At 38.0% G+C, this 21,674-nt stretch overlaps 1 protein-coding gene across 3 annotated transcripts in view; it reads left to right on the top strand.

Moving 5' to 3' along the window:
* The window catches only part of LRRC28 (leucine rich repeat containing 28), a 200,994-nt gene that overhangs the window by 66,456 nt on the left and 112,864 nt on the right, over window positions 1-21,674 (top strand). The gene's annotated exons all lie outside the window — the stretch shown is intronic.

The following is a 21,674-nucleotide window of genomic DNA, read 5'->3' as shown; positions in this document are numbered from 1 at the left end:
TGGACAACTGGCCAGAGTGCCCTGACTGGTAAGGAACAAGAGACTTTATTGACCTCTCCCCCTTCCCTCTCTCTTTCCTCTCCTTAACCCTTCCTATCCTTCCCTGTTTTTCTAGTCCCCTGGTCCTGGACTCAGGAATCTGGTCAGAGGGCCCTCAGCCTGAGCTGAGGATTGGAGACTGATCACCTCCTCTTGGCAGAGAACTCAAATTCTGGTTCTGGTCTGTTCTGATTTCTGGTAGGGCCGAGTTCCAGTCCTCCGTTCTCTGGAGGCCCAGGGAAAAGTCCCATAACGCTTGGGCATCTGAAGGTGGCAGGAGACGTCTGTAAGGCCACCCCTTTCGTCCCCCCCTCCTGCCTCCTCCCCCTTCTTCTTTCAACCTGGCTTCCTTTCCTCCCTTGAAATCTTTGATATTAGTACTTGGATTCTTGCATTTGAGGGCTTCCTTGGTGGTGCAGAGGTTAAAGCGTCTGCCTGCAATGTGGGAGACCTGGGTTCGATCCCTGGGTCGGGAAGATCCCCTGGAGAAGGAAATGGCAACCCACTCCAGTATTCTTGCCTGGAGAATCCCATGGACTGAGGAGCTTGGTGGGCTACAGTCCACGGGGTCACAGAGTCGGACACTACTGAGCGACTTCACTTTCACTTTAGTCAAATTACATTGACTTTAGGATCAATATGATTTCCCATTGTGTAAATGCAATCCAAAATATAATAAAGAATAGTGAACCTCACAAGGAACTTCCCTGATGGTTCAGATGGTAAAGAATGTGCCTGCAATGCAAGAGACACACATTTCTTTACCCAGAGCGTTCAGAATGTTGCCAGTCTAAACCCGAGTCTTTAAATGACTTGCGAGCATCCGAATCAGGCGAGGCCTGGTCCCAGTGCTCAGGGTCCCTCCCTCTTGACACCCCGCCTTGCACCCCAGTGGAGACGGGCTCCTTGTTCCCGTGCCCTTGGCCTTCCTTTGCTCTCCTGGAGGAGAGAAGCCGCTGTTCCTACAAGGTTTCCCTGACAGGGATGAGCAGTGGTGAGCTCTCTGTTGTCAGAGGCTTAAAGTGACATCTCTTGGTTACTCTGTAATTCTGAACATGAGTGAAGATCTAGTATGTAGATATTTTTGCTATGTCTTAGTTATTTAAATTTCTTAAATGTATTCATGCTGGTATTATTGTGAGTAGTAATCATAACAGTTACTCTAAAAAGTGGTAACTCTCCAGATAACCAAGAGATTGTTGTTATTGTTAGTACATTTAGTAAGTGTTTAAAGTAGTCCAGGCATGCTAAGTGCTTAACTTTTTTTCTCTATTAATTGACACAATAGTCAGAATAGGGTTTTTTAAGTTTTCTTCACCTTTTTTTAAAAGATGGGAAATTTGAAATATAGCTTTTAAAGGGGAATCAAAAATTCTAATTCGTTCATTCATGTTTTAAAACTGTAGAAGTCATTTACATATGGGAAAGTACGCAGATTTAAAGTAATACTCAGTGAATTTTCACCAAATTTATTTTTTGTAACCAGAACCCTAGAAACCTGCTTGTGCTTCTTTCTAGACACTCTCACTCCTCTTCTAAGGGTAATTGCTCCTCTGACTTCCATCTCCCATTCAGTTTTAAAATTAAAGATACTACAGTTGAGATTTTTGCTAAGGTACAACATGTAGGGTTCTTTTTTGATGGAGTTACATCCTAATAAGCCATTGTAAGTTGAAAATTTTGTTAAGTAGAAAATGCATTTAATAAACCTAACCTACTGAACACTAGCCTAATCCAGCCTACCTTAAACGTGCTCAGAACAGTTACATCGCCTCCAGTTGGGCAAATCATCTAACACAAAGCCTGTTTTATAATATGGTATTGACTATCTCATGTAATTTATTGAAAACTGTACTAAAAGTGAAAAACAGCATGGTTGTATGAGTACAGAATGGTTGTAAATGTATTGTGTGACTGAGTGTGTGACTGAGTGTGTGACTGACTGGAAACTGTGGCTCACTGCCATGGCCCAGCATCACAAGAGGTTTATGAGATCCAAATTCAGAGTTCAGTTTCTACTGAATGTGTATTCCTTTTGCAGTATCATTAAGTTGGAAAATATAGATTGAAGCATCGTAAATCAGGGACCATCTGTACTAAACAGTTGGGCCTCTGTATCTGTGGATTCTCTATCTGTGGATTCAACCAACAGTGGGTGGAAAATATTTGGGGGAAAACATTCCAGGAAGTTCTAAGAAACAAAACGAATTTGCAGCACTGGCAACTATTTACATAGCATTTACATTGTGTTAGGTATGATAAGTAATCTGGAGATCAATTAAAATATATGGGAGAATATGCATGGGTTATATGTAAATACTGCTCCATTTTACATTAAGGGACTTCAGCATCCAAAAGTTTTGATATCTGTGGGGGTCCTGGGACTAGTGCCCCCTTGTAAACCAAGGGATGAATGGCCATACTTGCTAAAGACTTGGCCGTTTTGGAAATGACATTTCCAAATTTCCAAATCACATATTTCCAAAATGTGATTTTGGAAATAAAATTAAAATAAAATCAATCAATAAAAAAAAAGAAGTAAAATCACACTTATTCCAGATGTGATGGAAGGCCACTGGAAGATTTTGAGCACAAGAGTGATATCATCTGACTTAGATTTAAAAGGATCACGCAAGCAACTTGTGTTAAGAAGGAGCCAAGGACAAAAACTGAGAGATGAGTCAGGAATCTGCTAAAATAAGCCAGGGAGAGAGGATGGTGGTTTACACTAGAGTGGTAGCAGAACTGTTGATGAGAGGCAGTTGGATTTTGGTTTATTTCATGCTTTGTAAAGGCAGGTTTTATCCCTGATTACAAATAAGGAATCTTGAGGCCCTGAGAGGTTGTGAAACTTACACAAGTTTGCTTAGTAAGTAGAACCATGCCTTACACCCTGTCTTTCGTTTTTCAATTCAGTGCCTTTTCAAGCTGTTACCAGAAATTTATCCATATTTTCTTGAAAAATATCTAATGCAAAGATTTACATGTTGAGGAAATTAAAAATTAAAATCATGTTCTAGCTTGTGATACTACATTAGTTATCTATTGCTGGATAACAAATGACCACAAATTTAGCAGTTTAAAAAACCACACATTTAGTATCTCAGTGTCTGTGAATCAGGAGTCTAGGCACAGCTTAGCTGAATTACCTGCTTAGGGTCTCACAAGGCTGCAGCCAGGGTCAGGTTGGCCAAGGGCTGTGCTCTCATCTGAGGCCTGCTTGTTACTGCCAGGGTCTTTTAATACTGTTTCTTGTGGAAGAGACTGGTTGAAGCAAAAATGGTTGAAGTCATATAATGAAGTTTAGTATGTTTTAGTATGTCAGCCATCTAACAAAAATAATTTTTGACTGTTTTTGCTGTGAAAAGAATTTTGTTAAAGAATGGTGCCCTTGTCTTTTTCCCTGTAGGATCTCTCCCTTTTAACCTCAACTTTAGATGTATATGCTTAGCATTTGGAGTGTTAAAAACTTGTTCATTCCATTGTATAAGAATTTTGGTATCTAGACTGTGTGTTGGTGGATGTTATCTGGCTCCTCATTTTGCTGCCACTGCTAAACACACTAATTAGACCTGTTAATGGTTATTTTCCATTTCTCTTTTGCTCTTAGTCCAGTGCCAGTGTGATATTTTGCAGCTTCTTTGATGGCTGAATTGAAACTAATTGAAAATTAGTTTTGGAACCAACTTCGGGATTCAGGAACAAAACCTCTCTGAACTGTGATCTGAATCTCTTCCAAATTCTACCACAGTTTAGTTGATTATGCTGAGCTAGTCTTCCATTTTATGACATACAGTGGAAGACAGTGGTCTTTAGAAAGCTGGTTTGGGTACTCTCTTCCACTAATAAATTATTCTCTTAGTCTGTTTCCTTGTGCTTTCTGTTTTACTTACTTGGGGACTTCTGCATACAAAATTGGCAGAATGAATAATTCAGTCTGACCCTCTGTTAAGGGCAGTTAGAGAAACCGGAGGAAAAAAGTCCTATTTTGAAGACACTGGTGACCTAACAACAGTAAAGATTTCCCAGGCTGAAGCAACTGCAGTTGTTACAAATCATTTTACATTGCAACAAACCTTAGTTGCTTGGTTGAGTGAGGCACAGCATAAAAGATATATACCTGGGACGTCTTCTGCCAGAGAACAGAAAACCAATCAAAGACTATTAGGATCCTGTGAAAATAATAGAGGTGTCACCACTGGACAATTTGACCATCAAAAAGAATAATGACTGAAGTGAATTAAAAACACAACAGATACATAAACTTTTGTGAGTTCATAATGATGTTCCTTGAAAAAAAAAAAACTAGTTGGAGGTTGATAAGGTCCCACCTTGTTCTTTGAAATAATTTAAAGGGAAAGAAACATTATTATGCCTTTTTTAACCCAGTTATATTTTAGGGTAATTAAATGGTTGAATGAAGAAGAGTTTTTCCATATGGAATAACTATAGCTAATAAATATAGAAGGAATGATGGAGTTAGAAAAACCAATGTTTTGTAATATCTAATGAAATAATAGATTCCAGCAAAGATCATAGCTTCCTGAACCAAAGGTCAAAGGTTGATGAGGAACTTTGCACTGGATGGATCAGGCCAGTGGCACTTGAATCCACTGATTAATCTAAACATCACTAGAACTGGGTCAAGCAGATACATCCTTCCCAGTGTGATGCAATCAGAAGTATATAGCCCTCCACTTAAGATATAATCTTACCAAAGAAAACTGAACCTGAATCTGTTTAAACGTCTCTAACTACCAGTTTACAGGGAATACAAGGGGTAAATAAATATTTTAAATGGCACCATGAAAACACAATAAGTCAAATTTAGAATGTTGGAAATTCTGTGACAAATACCCACTTTTTAAAGTAAGTGAAAATGTGAAAGAAAAGAGAGAGAACTGATATGAATGTTCAAAGACTTAGAAATCATATCAGCCAAACGCAGCTGTTGGACCTTGTTCATGTTTTGACTTAAATAAACTAGCTACGAAAACACAGTTTCTTTGACTATCAGGAAAAATTGAACATGGATAGAGTTATTAGACAGTATTAAGAAGTTCTTGATTTTAGTAAGTGCAGTAATGGTATTGTGGGTTTGTTTTAAAAAGTCCTTATCTGTTAGGATATATGCTGAAGTATTTTTGCAGGTAAAATATTTCATAAGGAGAGTATGAAATTAAAGCAGGCCTTGCATGGATTGCAGCCCAGCTTCCAGTTGTCTGGGCAACCACCTACCCAGAAAAACATGAAGATTTTTGACACTGCATTTTAGGTTGCTTATGTCCCCAGATGCCTGATGGAAGCAAGTAGAAGTATTCTCAGGAGAGAGATGACATTTTAGGTATCAAGTTATTTGCAAAACCTGTCTTTCAAATGTGAAGTTAACCTAATGGGGTTTATAGAATAACATATTCTACAGCTGAAGAAAACATATTCTTTTCAAGCACATGGAACATTTACAGAAATCAAGTAAGAAGTGAAATCTTATTGTTGTCTTACAACAGTGCAGTTAAACTAAAACTCTGTCACTGTTTTCATTGTTTCCGCATCTCTTTGCCATGAATTGATGGGACCAGATGCCATGCTCTTTGTTTTTTGAATATTGAGTTTTAAGCCAACTTTTTCACTCTCCTCGTTCACCTTCATCAAGAGGCTCTTTTTAGTTCCTCTTCACTTCTGCCATAAGGGTGGTGTCATCTGCATATCTGAGGTTATTGATGTTTCTCCCAGCAATCTTGATTCCAGCTTCATCCAGCCCTGTATTTCACATGATGTACTCTGCAATAGAAGTTAAATAAGCATGCAGTATATAACCTTGACGTACTCCTTTCCCAATTTTGAACCAGTCTCTTGTTCCATGTCTTGTTTTAACTGTTGCTTCTTGACCTGCATACAGGTTTCTCAGGAGGTAGTTAAGGTGGTCTAGCATTCCATTGCTTTAAGAATTTTCCAGTTTGTTGTCCACACAAAGGCTTTAGCGTAGTCAATGAAGCAGAAGTAGATGTTTTTCTGGAATTCTCTTGCTTTTTTAGTGATCCATTGGATGCTGGCAATTTGTTCTCTGGTTCCTCTGCCTTTTCTAAGTCCAGCTTGAACACTTGAAAGTTCTCGGTTCACATATTGTTGAATCCTAGCTTGGAGAATTTTGAGTATTACTTTGCTAGTGTGTGAAATGAGTGCAGTTGTGTGGTAGTTTGAACATTCTTTGGCATTGGAATGAAAACTGACCTTTTCTAGTCCTGTGGCCACTACTGAGTTTTCTAAATTTGCTGGCATAGGAGATCAAGCCAGTCAATCCTAAAGGAAACCAATCCTGAATATTCACTGGAAGGACTGATGCTGAAGCTGAATCTCCAATACTTTGGCCACCTGATGCAAAGAGCCGACTCATTAGAAAAGATCCTGATGTTGGAAAAGATTGAAGGTTGGAGAAGAAGGGCACAACAGAGGACGAGATGGTTGGATGGCATCACCGATTCAAGGGACATGAATTTGAGCAAGCTCCGAGAGACAGTGAAGGACAGGGAAGCCTGGCGTGCTGCAGTCCATAAAGTTGCAAAGAGTCGGACAAGACTGAGTGACTGAACAACAACAACAACATAACTAGTAATTCCCCTGGGCTGAATAATGCAGGTGAATGTCTTCATGTCCTTAGAGTAGGGACTTCTTAAAACAGGGTAAAAAAATACATAGATATAAAGGGAAAGATTGATGAAAAATTGACATGAGAAATTTAAAAAGCATTTTCATTACGTAGGTCAATGATTAACACACTTTTTTTTGTGAAGGGCCAATTACTGTGGCGATATTGTCTTTCCCCAACTACTTACCTCTGCCTTTGCAGCATGAAAGCAAACAAAGGGACAGTATTTTCATGATGTATAATGAGTGAAACTTTATATACAAGATAGAGAGTGGGACAGAATTAACATGTGGACCATAGTTTGTGCCTTCTTGATATAGACCATCAAAAAAGATACGCCTTACCATGAGAGAGGATATCTGCAGTACATAGCACTGACAAAAGAGTTTTATCCATGATGAACTGGCAAATCGGTATGAAAAAGGTCGACAGCCTAGCTCAGAGAATTGGCAGGAGGTTTGAACAGGTACTTTTCTAAAGAGGAAATACAAATGTCCAGTAAAGAGATGTTAATATGTTATGCTTTGTTAGTTATCAGGGATATGCAGATTAAACCACAGTACATAAATGTGTTAGTCAGTCACTCATATCCAACTCTTTGTGACCCCATGGACTGTAGCCCACCAGGCTCCTCTGTCCATGGAGTTCTCCAGGAAAGAGTACTGGAGTGGGTTACCATTCCCTCCTCCAGGGGATCTTCTCGACCCAGCCCAGTTCACTTAAAGATGGAGAAAACTAAGCATTTATGAGCCTGTGGAGCAGCAGGGGCTTCATGCCCTATGTTGATGACACGCATGCTCTGACGAAGCCATTCTCCCAGGTTTACTCTGTGTATGAACCAGAGGACATGTGTAGTGATGTTCCTCAAACTCGTAATATTCGTAATTATCTCCAGCTAGAGACAGCAGAAGTGTCCTTTAACAATAGAATGGTTGAAAGTGTTTAATTCACAAAGTGGAATAATTCATAAACTGAAATATTAGATGAAAATGAAAAGAAGTATGCAATTACATTCCATAGTATGTTTGAACCTCACTAATATAACTTTGAGTAACAGAAACCAGTCACAAAATAAAGTACATTATATGATTCTACTTATATAAAATTCTATAATAAGAAAAATAAAATAGTACTTAATGTAATGTTATTAATGCATTATATATAATATAATAAAAATTTAATATAGTTATAAGGATGCTTAATTGAATGGTAAAAGTGAAAAGACAAGTAAAGAGATGATTTTCATGAAAATTAGGATGGAAAAAGTCACTTTTACCAACTTCAACTTTCAAGGAGGATGTAGTTAGTTGAGCCAGGCCAGTGATTCCACTGTAATAAGAAAGGTAAAACTGGAAAAGTTTCAAAGCTCCTGTTTTTAAAAGCATCAGAAAGTGGAAGCAACTTTGGAACAGGATGTGATTAATCTTATCTCTGTATCTCCTACAGCTCTTGGTGCCCTGCCTTTCACATGGCTAGTTCAATTAATATTGAATGAATGAAAACAGAGTGAGAGGGAAAAGGTACACACTTGGAGTGGAAGATGGAGAAAAATGTTTGCTGCTTCCCATAGTCAAAATTTTTCCAAATTTTGCTGGCATATTGAGTGCAGCACTTTCACAGCATCATCTTTCAGGATTTGAAATAGCTCAGCTGGAATTCCATCACCTCCACTAGCTTTGTTCATAGTGATGCTTTTTAAGGCCCACTTGACTTCACATTCCAGGATCTCTGGCTCTAGGTCAGTGAACACCATCATGATTATCTTGGTACTGAAGCTCTTTTTTGTACAGTTCTTCTGTGTATTCTTGCCACCTCTTCTTAATATCTTCTGCTTCTGTTCGGTCCATACCATTTCTGTCCTTTATCGAGCCCACCTTTGCATGAAATGTTCCCTTGGTATCTCTAATTTTCTTGAAGAGATCTCTAGTCTTTCCCATTCTGTTCTTTTCCTCTATTTCTTTGCATTTATCTCTGAGGAAGGCCTTCTTATCTCTTCTTGCTATTCTTTGGAACTCTGCATTCAGATGTTTATATCTTTCCTTTTCTCCTTTGCTTTTTGCTTCTCTTCTTTTCACAGCTGTCTGTAAGGCCTCCTCAGACAGCCTTTTGCTTTTTTGCATTTCTTTTCCATGGGGATGGTCTTGATCCCTGTCTCCTGTAAAAAGCCTGTTGATGAAAGTGAAAGTGGAGAGTGAAAAAGTTGGCTTAAAGCTCAACATTCAGAAAATGAAGATCATGGCATCTGGTCCCATCACTTCATGGGAAATAGACAGGGAAACAGTGGAAACAGTGTCAGACTTTATTTTTGGGGGCTCCAAAATCACTGCAGATGGTGACTGCAGCCATGAAATTAAAAGACGCTTACTCCTTGGAAGGAAAGTTATGACCAAGCTAGATAGCATATTGAAAAGCAGAGACATTACTTTGCCAACAAAGGTCCGTCTAGTCAAGGCTGTGGTTTTTCCTTTAGTCATGTATGGATGTGAGAGTTGGACTGTGAAGAAAGCTGAGCACCGAAGAATTGATGCTTTTGAACTGTGGTGTTGGAGAAGACTCTTGAGAGTCCCTTGGACTGCAAGGCGATCCAACCAGTCCATTCTGAAGGAGATCAGCCCTGGGATTTCTTTGGAAGGAATGATGCTGAAGCTGAAACTCCAGTACTTTGGCCACCACATGCAAAGTGTTGACTCATTGGAAAAGACTGATGCTGGGAGGGACTGGGGGCAGGAGGAGACGGGGACGACCGAGGATGAGATGGCTGGATGGCATCACTGACTCAATGGACGTGAGTCTGAGTGAACTCCGGGAGTCGGTGATGGACAGGGAAGCCTGGTGTGCTGCTATTCATGGGGTCGCAAAGAGTCGGACATGACTGAGCGACTGAACTGAACTGATAGTCAAAATTTAAGGAGAAAGGACTATATTATCTAGTTACCCAAGGGAGAAAGACTTGTCACATTGTATCCTTCATAGTACCCTAAGATGCTATGCTATGAGAAGTTGATATTCTTGCTTAAGTCATTTCTTAAATATGCGTGTATATGATATGTGGTATGCATTTTAAGGCATACCCATTATTTATAATGTTCTGGGGAATTAAATTCTTCTGTCTTCTAGTCTTACCTATAGTTATCTTTTATACTTTGCTCATAATGAAATTTTCGGGAAACTATTGATGCTGGCTCATTACCTTCAGAATCCTAGAAATTTAGCACAAGAAAAGACTGAATATAGAATTTGCTGTTTCCTTGTGATTAGATTGAGTTTTATGTTTTTGACAAGAATATCACAGAAGTGATCTTATGTCCTCCTCAGTGCATCATATTGGGAGGTGCATAATATTGCTATCTTGTTACTAGTGGTTTAACCTTGATCTCTTGGTGAACCTGTTGGCTAGTTTCTCCACTTTGTATTTTCCCCTTGTAATTGATAAGTGTTTGGGAGATACTTTGAAGCTATGTCATTATGCTGTTTCTTCTCACTTCACATCTTGGGCATCCATTGGTGGATCTTGCCTTCAACAGTAATTAATATGATGTATGACTTCACTTTCACTTTTCACTTTCCTGCACTGGAGAAGGAAATGGCAACCCACTCCAGTGTTCTTGCCTGGAGAATCCCAGGGACGGCGGAGCCTGGTGGGCTGCTGTGTATGGGGTCGCACAGAGTCGGACACAACTGAAGCGACTTAGCAGCAGCAGCAGGCTCATTATGCCATTTGTATTTCCTTCATTGTTTCTACGTTTATTAATTGGAATTCTGTAAAGTATTCTTCCTCTCTTATATATTCATGCCAATAAGAACTCTTAGATATTTATTTTATTCTATGCTGTTATTACTTTGTTATTCAGATTGTTCCACTGTTAGCCATTGAGAGCTCCTTATAGTTGGCGCCTGTGTATTTTTGAAACATGCCTATCTTTTTTTGAGCACTTCCTTATTTTCTGCCATTGTAAGTAGTTCCAGGATCGTTCTATTCTTCCTTTGGAGAGTGGTATTTAGAAACTCAGATCTGGGTGTGTGCTCTCTGCTACTGAGGTGATGGATGTTGTTGATGTAGTTTTTATTTGGGATTGTTGGATTTAACATTGTTTGTACATGTTTCTTGGTGCTTATGTATGAGAGCTTTTCTAAGGCAGTGCTTCCCAATCCTTTTCATGTCATGGCACACAATGAAAATGGTGTTTTTCCGGCATGTTGAAGTTAAACTGGAGGTGACTGGGAGCTCTGGGTAGAGCTGCTCAGATGAAAGGTTACCCTGAGGGCACAAGGGGAGAGTAGCTCCTACCAGTGCATTCATCAGAGTAGAACTGTTGGTTTGGGGGAATGTATATGACTCTCCATAGGGGTTGTAGCAATTCACACTCCCACCTAGAGAGAGTTGCCAATAACATTTTATCCTGAAACTTGCCTTTGTGAAACTTTAAATTATTTGCCAATAAATAGGTATGAAATCACTTTCAGTCATGATTCTGTCAGCTGTCAAGTTAGCTATCCTTCCCACTTTTAAATCACTTACATATTTGAAAAGCAAGTCCTCAGTATCTTTATAAAAGTAACTAATAAAAATGTCTAACAGGGTAGGATACAGATACAGAAGAAACCTGTAATACTTTACATCAGTGGTGCTTTTTTCTGGGGGCGGGGGCTGAGTCGAAAAACCATATCCTTTATATTTTGATAGAGAATTGCCAATTTTTTTTCCAGCAGGACATTCCTAATTTAAACACCCGATTCACTTTGTACAGTAGAAAGGAACACTGCATTGTAGAGCAGCTATACTCCAGTGAAAGTCACTCAGTCATGTCCGACTCTTTGCGACCCCATGGACTATAGGGTAATCTTTCCCTTCTCCAGGGGATCTTCCCAATCCAGGGATCGAACCCAGGTCTCTCGCAGGTGGGTTTTTTTACCAGCTGAACCACCAGGGAACTACAAGAATACTGAAGTGGGTAGCCTATCCCTTCTCCAGGGGAACTTCCCAAGCCAGGGATCAAACTGGGGGTCTCCTGCATTGCAGGAGGATTCTTTACCAACTGAGCTATGAGGGAAGCCCATACTCCAACAGAAATTCATTAAACATTTTTTCCCCCTAGACAAAGAAGGATAGGTCATTTTTTTTTGTTAAGTTTATTGAAATACAATTAATGTGCAGTAAAACATATCCTTTTTAGAATAGGTTTTGATGAATTTGATATGAACTCATCACTGGAATCAAGAAATAGAATATTTCCATTGCCTCAAAATGTTCCCTTGTGTCCTTTTTTTTTCTGCTTAATGTATATATTTTATTGAAGTATAGTTGACTTACAAGGTTTCAGGTTCACAACACGTTGATTCAGTTATACATATATACACATACATTCTTGAGATTATTTTCCATTATAGGTTATTACAAGATACTGACTATAGTTGTAGTAAACCTTTGTTGTTTGTTGCATATCTATTTTTTTAATTAGAAATCTAGCATTCTATTCATACTAAGTCAAACAAGTGGAATCAAAATATCATACATTTTTTAGTTAGACACATCAGTGGTTTTAATGCTGGAATCTTGATGTGTTATGATTATGGTCTTCTAATGTAGTAACCTTGTCAGAAAGCCAATGAAGTTAGATTGTGTTAGTTTGTTATTAGTAGCTCAGTCTGGGCTTCCCTGGTGGCTCAGAGGTTAAAGCGTCTGCCTGGAACGCGGGAGACCTGGGTTCGATCCCTGGGTCGGGAAGATCCCCTGGAGAAGGAAATGGCAAACCACTCCAGTACTCTTGCCTGGAAAATCCCATGGAGGGAGGAGCCTGGTAGGCTACAGTCCATGAGATCACAAAGAGTTGGACACGACTGAGCGACTTCAATTTCACTGAGCTGGATACTAATTAGTACCACATCCCTTTTGGTAAACATTTTATAACAGGTTTATTGAGATATAATTTACTACATACCATAAAATTTATGATATAGATATTCAAGATATTTCAGATGGCAATTCCTGATTATTAGTGAATTTACCAGTTGTGCCACCATGATCGTGATCCACCTCTAAAGCACTTCCATCATCACCAGAACTTCCCTCACGCTCAACTGGAGTCAGTCCACTCGCACTCTGACACAACTTCTGACCTTCTTTCTGCCTCTCTTGTTTTGCTTTTTATAGAGATTTCATGCAAATGGAATCATACAATATAGAATTTTATGTCTGGGTACTTTCACTTAGTTTAATGTTTTTGAGGTTAATTTATGTAGTTGCATGCTTGGTAGTTCATTCCTTTTTGTAGAGCTGATTTATATTTTATTGTATGGATATACCATATTTTCTTTAACCATTCAGCAACTGATAGACATTTGGTCTGTTTCCAGTTTTTGGCAGGTGTGAATAGTGCCATTAGAGACGTTTGTGTACAAATCTTTGGGTAGACATATGTATTCATCTTTCTTGGCTAAATAAACTACAAGTGGAATTTCTGAGTCCATCATAAGCATTTGTTTACCTTTGTAAGAAACCATCAAACTCTTTTCAAAAGTGTCTTTATTATTTCATGATCTCATCAACAGTGTGTGTGAGAATTCTGTTTTTGCCACATCCTCATCACCACTTGGTATTGTCAGTCTTTTGATTGTAGTCTTTCTGGTGGTGTCTCATTGTGGCTTTAAGTTGAATTTCCCTAATCACTAATGATGTTGAGCATCTTTTCATATGAAAACTTTGCATTATTACATATTCTTTGGTGAAGTGCTCATATCTTAACTGTTTTATTCATCCTCTACTTGAATTTTTATATTTTTTATGTATTTCAGATACAAATCCTTTATCAAATGTATGAATTATTTTCTCTCAGTCTGTGACTTGCTTTTTCATTTTCTTAATGGTGTATTTTGAAGAGCAAAAGTATTTTTTATAAAACCCAGTTTGTAAATTTTTCCTAAATTCTTTTGTGAACATATAGTCAATCTGCTCAAATTTCATTTGACTTTATGTGATGTAAGGTTATGGTCTAAGTTTATTTTTGTATATGGATATATCAAACTATTCTGGCACCATTTGTTGAAAAGACTTTCTTTTCCTAATTGCCTTGGTACTTGTGTTTAAAATAAGTCTTGAAATCAGGTAGTATCAGTCCTCGAACTTCATTCTTCTTTACAAAATTGTTTTGCCTATTTTGAGTCTTTTTATTACCATATAAATATTAGGATTAGCTTATAAATTTTCTTTAGGACTGGTACTGTTTATTTAAAAATGCTTCAGAAAATCTATGAATGATAAATGGTACCTGTTTTTCTTACTGTATAAATATTTTAAGTGACTAATTAAATTTGTTGTTTTAATTCTATTGAGATTTCCTATTTCTTTAGTTCCTTGCATAATTTTTTAGGAATTTGTCCATTTTTGTCTATGTAGTCTGGTTTTTTGCATAAAATTATTCTTTCTGTTTCATTACAATCATTTTAATTTCTGTAGAATAATTCTTAATTTTGGTAATATATGTTCTGTTCTTGCTCTCCCTCTATCTCTGTTACTCTCATTTTCTTCAGTTCAGTTCAGTCGCTCAGTCGTGTCCGACTCTTTGCGACCCCATGAACTGCAGCACGCCAGGCCTCCCTGTCCATCACCAGCTCCCACAGTCCACCCAAACCCATGTCCATTGAGTTGGTGATGCCATCCAACCATCTCATCCTCTGTCGTCCCCTTCTCCTCCTGCCCTCAATCTTTCCCAGCATCAGAGTCTTTTCAAATGAGTCAGCTCTTCACTTGAGGTGGCCAAAGTATTGGAGTTTCAGCTTTAACATCAGTCCTTCCAGTGAACACCCAGGACTGATCTCCTTTAGGATAGACTGGTTGGATCTCCTTGCAGGGACTCTCAAGAGTCTTCTCCAATACCACAGTTCAAAACCATCAATTCTTTGGCGCTCAGCTTTCTTTATAGTCCAACTCTCACATCCATACATGCCTGCTGGAAAAACCATAGCCTTGACCAGACAGACCTTTGTTGACAAAGTAATGTCTCTGCTTTTTAATATGCTGTCTAGGTTGGTCAAAACCTTCCTTCCAAGAAGTAAGCGTCTTTTAATTTCATGGCTGCAGTCACCATCTACGGTGATTTTGGAGCCCAGAAAAATAGTCAGCCACTGTTTCCACTGTTTCCCCATCTATTTGACATGAAGTGATGGGACCGGATGCCATGATCTTAGTTTTCTGAACATTGAGCTTTAAGCCAACTTTTTCACTCTCCTCTTTTGCTTTCATCAAGAGGCTCTTTAGTTCTTCTTCACTTTCTGCCATAACGGTTAGTTAGTCTAGCTAAAGTTTGCCAGTTTTGTTGATCTTATAAAAGTGCCAACTTTTGAATTCATTGGCTTTCTCTGTTATTTTTCAGTTTTATATTTTATGGATCATTGCTCTTAGCCTTATTATTTCCTTCCCTCTACTCTTTTTGGGTTTGATTTGCTTTTCTTACTCTAGCTTCTGGAGGTGCAAGCTTACATTATATGGTTTTGGATCTTTCTTGCTAGTGAAAGTGTTTAAACATATAGATTTTCCTATTTAAGGACTATTTAGCTGCTTCTCATAAATTTTGATGTTGTATCTTTGTTTCCATTTGATTCAAGATATTTTTGAATTTTCTTCATTATTTCTTCTTTGACTGATGAGTTATTTAGAAGTGTGTTGTTCAATTTCCATGTTTGGGACTTTCTGAAATTTATCTTTTTTGTTGATTTCCAGTATAATTCTGTCATGCTGTGCTGTGCTTAGTCACTCAGTCATGTTCACTCACACATGCTCTTTGTGACCCCATGGAATGTAGCCTGCCAGGCTCCTCTGTCCCTGGGGATTCTCCAGGCAAGAAGACTGTATGGTCAGAGAATATTCTTGTATGTTTTCAGTGTTTTTAAAAATTTAGTAAGGCTTGTTTTATAGTCTAACACAGAGACTGGCAAACTATAGCCCTGAAGCCAAATTTGGCTTGTAGACCTTTTTTTTAATGACCTACAAGGTAACAATAATTTGTACATTTTAAAGGATACTTACATTTGAAGAGACAAAGAAGGTTATTGTATAATGATAAAGGTGCTAGTCCATCAAAAAGATACAACAATTGTAAATATTTATGTACCTAATACTGGAAGTTTAATACTGGAAGTTGGCTTAAAGCTCAACATTCAGAAAACGAAGATCATGGCATCTGGTCCCATCACTTCATGGGAAATAGATGTGGAAACAGTGGAAACAGTGTAAGACTTTAATTTTTTTGGCTCCTAAATCACTGCAGATTGTGACTACAGCCATGAAATTAAAAGACGCTTACTCCTTGGAAGAAAAGTTATGACCAACCTAGATAGCATATTCAAAAGCAGAGACATTACTTTGCTGACTAAGGTCTGTCTAGTCAAGGCTATGGTTTTTCCAGTGGTCATGTATGGATGTGAGAGTTGGACTGTGAAGAAGGCTGAGCGCCAAAGAATTGATGCTTTTGAACTGTGGTGTTGGAGAAGACTCTTGAGAGTCCCTTGGACTATAAGGAGATCAGCCCTGGGATTTCTTTGGAAGGAATGATGCTGAAGCTGAAACTCCAGTACTTTGGTCACCTCATGCGAAGAGTTGACTCATTGGAAAAGACTTTGATGTTGGGAGGGATTGGGGGCAGGAGGAGAAGGGGACGACAGAGGATGAGTTGGCTGGATGGCATCACTGACTCGATGGATGTGAATCTGAATGAACTCTGGGAGTTGGTGATGGACAGGGAGGCCTGGCGTGCTGCGATTCATGGGGTCGCAAAGAGTCGGACACAACTGAGCGACTGAACTGAACTGAACTGAATACTGGAACACCTAAATTATATAAAACAAAACTAACAGATTAAAAGGAGAATGAATAGTAATACAGTAATAGCTGGGGAATTTACTATCTCACTCTCACTCTTACTGTGATCATGCTCACAAGTACTCTTCCTGTTTATTAGTGTTGACGTCAACACTATCTGGAATAGCTGCAACAGTGTTTTCCATTGTACTTCATTTGCAAAAATTAAGAATAGCCTTCCCTACTTTTTGCAAACAATATTCCATATTAGATTCTCAAAGACTTTGATATGGTGGGTCTATTAAAACGAGAAATTGTCTTTCATCCTTTCATGATTCTGACCTGAATTCCCAACTGCTGCCTTTTTTTTACATTTAACTCTTAGCACAATTTCACCTGTTTCAAAATTTAGCATCTCTTGACTATGTGTGTTGAACTATTGACTCTCACAGCTGATTCAGTAACAAGTTTCATGCTGTCCTTCACACTCACTACTTATACTGCCATAGTAACAGTGTGGAGAAAACAAGTGACCATGTGTGTCTGGGAAACATTATACACATGTACATTGTATTATACTGATTTTGTAGCATTTCTGAGTTCTGTTTTTGTTTTACAGAAAAAATAAATAACACTGGTAAAACGATCAGAAGGCAAGAGGTTTACTCTCAGTACTTAAGAGTCACCTGACCTATGGCCAGTAGAACTACCTGACCAAATTCATTTGCTAGAGTAATAAGTTTTCAAAAGCCGATTTTTTCCCGTGTTTTTTCTCTGTGAAACTGTCAGTATCATGAATGTGAGAACAATAGAAGAGAAAGCAATGTTTAGTTGTGTTTGTGCTATCTAGAGAAATAGTGTGGAAGCAGGCACCATCTTCAGAAAAATGAAAATGAAAGAATGACATATCAGAATTTATGGGATATAGCCAAAGAAGTTACAAGAGGGAATTTTATAGCAATAAATGCCTGCTCTAAAAACTAGGGAAGATCCTCTCAAAGCTTTAAGGAGCTAGCAAATCAAAGGCAAACTGACCCTAAATTTAGCAGAAGAAAGGAAATAAAGATTAGAGCACATATAAATAAAATAGAGAACAATAACAAGCAATAGAAAAGATTAACCAAAGAAAGAGTTTGGCTCTTTGAAAAGAAAAATAAATTGACATACTCTTAGACTAACCAGGGGAAAAAGAAAAAAAGACCCAAATCAACAAAATAATAGATGAAAAAGGAGACATTACAACTGATACCACAGAAGTTTAAAGGATCAGAAGATGTTACTATGAACAGCTACATTCCAGCAAACTAGACAACCTAGAAGAACTGGGAAGAGTCTAAGAAATATACAACTTTCCAAGACTAAATAAGGAAGAAATAGGAAATCTAGAAATGAACCAATTACTAGTAAGGAGATTGAATCAGTAATCCAATATCTCCCAATGAAGAAAAGCCTAGGATTACATAGCCTCACTAGTGAATTTTACCAAATGTGTAAAGAAGAATTAACACTACTCCTTCTCAAGCTCTCTTAAAATATTCAAGCTCTCTTAAAATATTGAAGAGATGGGAACACTTCCAAATTTGATTTACAAGGACAGCATCATCCTTGATGCCTAATCAAGGACACTGTTAGAAAAGAAAACTAAAATATCCTTGATGACTGTAGGTGCAAAAATTATCAATAAAATATTAGCAAACTGAATTAAGCAGCATTAAAAGGATCACTCATTATGATCTAGTGGAATTTACCCCTGGGATGCACAGCTGGTTCAACATATCCAAATCAATCAGTGTGATTTATAACTTTACTAAAATGAAAGCGAAGAATCACTCAGGCCAGACAACCAGTAGGGAGGGAAGTCAACTTATAAGCTGCTTAAAGTCTTTCTAAGTAAACAGTTTACCAGTAAACATAATCCTTGCCTGCCCACCACAGGGACAAGGCCCAATTCTACCCACCAGTGAGCAGGAATCAGTCTCTCCCCCCAGGAAGCCTGCACAAAACGCTTAGACAGCCTCATCCACCAGGGGGCAGACAGCAGAGGCAAGAATAGCCACACTCCTGCAGCTTTAGGAATGGAAACCACAATTACAGAAAGTCAGACAAAATGAGACAGCAGATTAAAGAGCAAGATAAAACCCCAGAAGAACAACTAAGTGAAGTGGAGATAGGCAATCTACCAAAAAAAGAAAATTTTACAGTGATGATACTAATAGTAAAGGTGATTCTCAAGACCTTGGAAGGAGAATGGGAGGATAGGTCGAAAAGATATAAGAAAAGTTTAACAGAGACCTAGAAGACTAAAGAACAAACAGAGACTAACAATATGGTAACTGGAACAAAAAATAAGTCAGAATGGCTCAGTAGCAGAATAACTGAGGCAAGAGAATGGAAAAGTCGCCTGGAAGACAGAATGGTAGAAATCACTCCCTTAGAACAAGGATAACAGAATGAAAAGAAATGAGGACAGTCTAAGAGACCTCTGGGACAACAATAAATGCATAGACATTCACATTACAGGGGTCCTAGAAGAAGAATAGTGAGAGAAAGGACCCGAGAAGGTATTTGAAGGGATAACTGAAAAATTTCCTAACATGGAAAAGAAAACAGTCACTCATGTACAAGAAGCAAAGAGAGTCCCAGGCAGGATAAACCGAAGAAGGAACACATCGGGACTTATAGTAATCAAATTGGTAAAAATTAAAGACAGAGGAAAAAAAAATCAAAAGCATCAAGGGGAAAGCAACAAATAACATACAAGGGAATTCCCGTAAGGTTATCAATTGCTTTCTCAGCGGAAACTCTGCAGGCCAGAAAGAGTGGCACAATATATTTAAAGTGCTGAAAGGGGAAAACCTACAACCAAGAATACTCCACTCAGCAGGGCTAATTCAGATTTGATGGAAAAATAAAAACTTTTATAGTGAAGCAAAAGCTAAGAGAATTCAGCACCACCAGAGAGCTTTGCAACAAATGCTAAAGGAACTTGAGGTGGAAAAGAAAACACCACAACTAGAAAAAGAAAATTACAAAATTACTCACTAGTTAAGGTAAACATACAATAAAGGTAGAAAATCATCCCTACACAGGTATGTCAAAAACTGCAATTGTGAGGAGAGCACAAATACAGGATATTGGAAATGCATTTGAAATTAAGACTAGCAACTTAAAACAATCTTTTTATATACTGACTGCTATATCAAGACCTGTGGTAACCAAACCAAAAATCTATAATAGATACACACGAAAAAAAAAAAAAAGGAATCCAAACACAGTACTGAAGTTAGGTATGAAACCACAACAGAGAACAAAAGAGGAAGGAAAGAAAAAAAACCTACAAAAACAAACCCAGAACAATTAACAAAATGGAAGTAAAAACATGGTGGTGGTTTAGTCGCTAAGTTGTGTCCAACTCTTATGACTCCATGGACTGTAGCCTGCCGGGCTCCTCTGCTCATGGGATGCTCCAGCCAAGAATACTGGAATGGGTTGCCGTGCCCTCCTCCAGGGGATTTTGCTGACCAAGGGATCAAACCCCAGTCTCCTGCCTTGCAGGCAGATTCTTTACCCACTGAGCTACGAGGGAAGCCCAAGTAAGAACATCCATATAGATAATTACCTTAAACGTAAACATTAAATGCTCCAATAAAAAGACACAGACTAGCTGAATGTATACAAAAAGAAGGCAGACAAAAACAGATGTATACATGCTGTCTACAACAGATCCATTTCAAATCTAGGAACACATGCACACAAAGTGAAGGGATAGAAAAAAGATATTCCATGTAAATGCAAACCGGAAGAAAGCTGGAGTAGCAATACTCGTATCAGATCAAATAGACTTTCGAATAAAGACTGTTACAAGAGACAAAGAAAAACACTACTTAATGATCAAGAGATCAACCCAAGAATAATCTATAATAATTGTAAATATATATGCACCCAGCATAGGAGTACCTCAATATCTAAGACAGATACTAATGGCCATAAAGAGAAGTCAACAGTAACACAGTAATAGTGGGGGACAGTAGCACCCCAATTTCATCAATGAACAGATCAGACGTAAAATCAATAAGTAAACACAGGCCTTAAATGATACATTAAACCAGATGGACTTAATTGATATTTATAAAGCATTCCATCCAAAAGCAGTGGAATACACATTTTTCTCAAGTGCACATGAAACATTCTCCTGGATTGATCACATGCTGGGCCACAAAGTGAGCCTTGATAAATTTTAAAAAGTTTTCATGATATCAAGCATATTTTCCAACCACAATGCTATGAGAATAGAAATCAGGTATAAGAAAAAAAGCTGTAAAAATTAAACATGTGGAGGCTAAACGGTAGGCTGCTAAACAACTAATGGATCACTGCTAAACAACTAATGATCACTGAAGAAATCAAGGAGGAAATTAAGAAATACCTAGAGACAAATGAAAGTAAAAGCAAATGATCCAAAACCTATGGGACGCAGCAAAAGCAGTAATAAGAGGGTAGTTTATAGCAATAAAATCTTAGGAAACAATAAAGATCTCAAATAAACAATTTTATCTTGCACCTAAAGCAACTAGATAAAGAAGAACGTATAAAATCCACAGTTACAATGAAAGAAATTATAAAGATCAGAGCAGAAATAAATGAAATAGGGATGAAGAAAACAATAGAAAAGATCAATGAAACAAAACCTGGTTATTTGAAAGCATAAATAAAATTGGTAAACCTTTAGCCAGACTCATCAAGAAAAATGGGAGAAGGCTCAAGTCAGAATTAGAAATGAAAATGGAGAAGTTACACAGCATGAAAATACAAAGGATCATGAGAGAAGTCTAGGACCGGATGGCTCCACAGGTGAATTCTGTCAAACATGTAGAGAAGAATACCTGTCCTTCTGAAACTCTTCCAAAAAACTGCAGAGGAAGGAACACTCCCACCATCACACTCATCAAAAGCAGACAGTGATACCACAAAAAAGAAAATTATATACCAATATCAGTGATGAACATAGAGGCAAAAATCCTCAATAAAATACTAGGAAACCAATTCCAACAAAACATTAGAAAGGTCATATACCATGTTCAGATGGGATTTATCCCAGAGATGCAAGAATTTTTCAGTATATACAGATCACAGTGCAATACACCACATCAACAAATCGGAGAATAAAAAACGCATCATCTCAATAGATTAAAAAAA

Source organism: Capricornis sumatraensis, chromosome 19 (genome assembly GCF_032405125.1).
Source record: "Capricornis sumatraensis isolate serow.1 chromosome 19, serow.2, whole genome shotgun sequence".
NCBI classification, from domain to species: domain Eukaryota; kingdom Metazoa; phylum Chordata; class Mammalia; order Artiodactyla; family Bovidae; genus Capricornis; species Capricornis sumatraensis.
Note: the sequence above shows the minus strand (reverse complement) of the source record. Positions and strands in the feature narration are given on the sequence as shown.